The sequence below is a fragment of the Penaeus monodon genome, chromosome 23 (genome assembly GCF_015228065.2).
Source record: "Penaeus monodon isolate SGIC_2016 chromosome 23, NSTDA_Pmon_1, whole genome shotgun sequence".
Taxonomy (NCBI): domain Eukaryota; kingdom Metazoa; phylum Arthropoda; class Malacostraca; order Decapoda; family Penaeidae; genus Penaeus; species Penaeus monodon.
Genome location: NC_051408.1, coordinates 40,979,855 through 40,980,065, shown reverse-complemented (window position 1 = coordinate 40,980,065; position 211 = coordinate 40,979,855).

Here is a 211-nt window from a genome sequence, read left to right as displayed (position 1 = left end):
AAAAAATTTAAAAAATAATAATTAAATATAGCAGGTAAGTGCAGTGAAGAGAAAGGAACGAAGAGAATGAAAAGAAAGTCCCATATTGCACATTCTAGAAGTGAAAGAATCGTGATTGTTCGCATACTTAACGTTTGTCAAATGCAATTGTTTATTCCTATTAACATTGCATATGTGTGCTGTGTTGTTCTCTTGGTGTGCTACAGTGGTG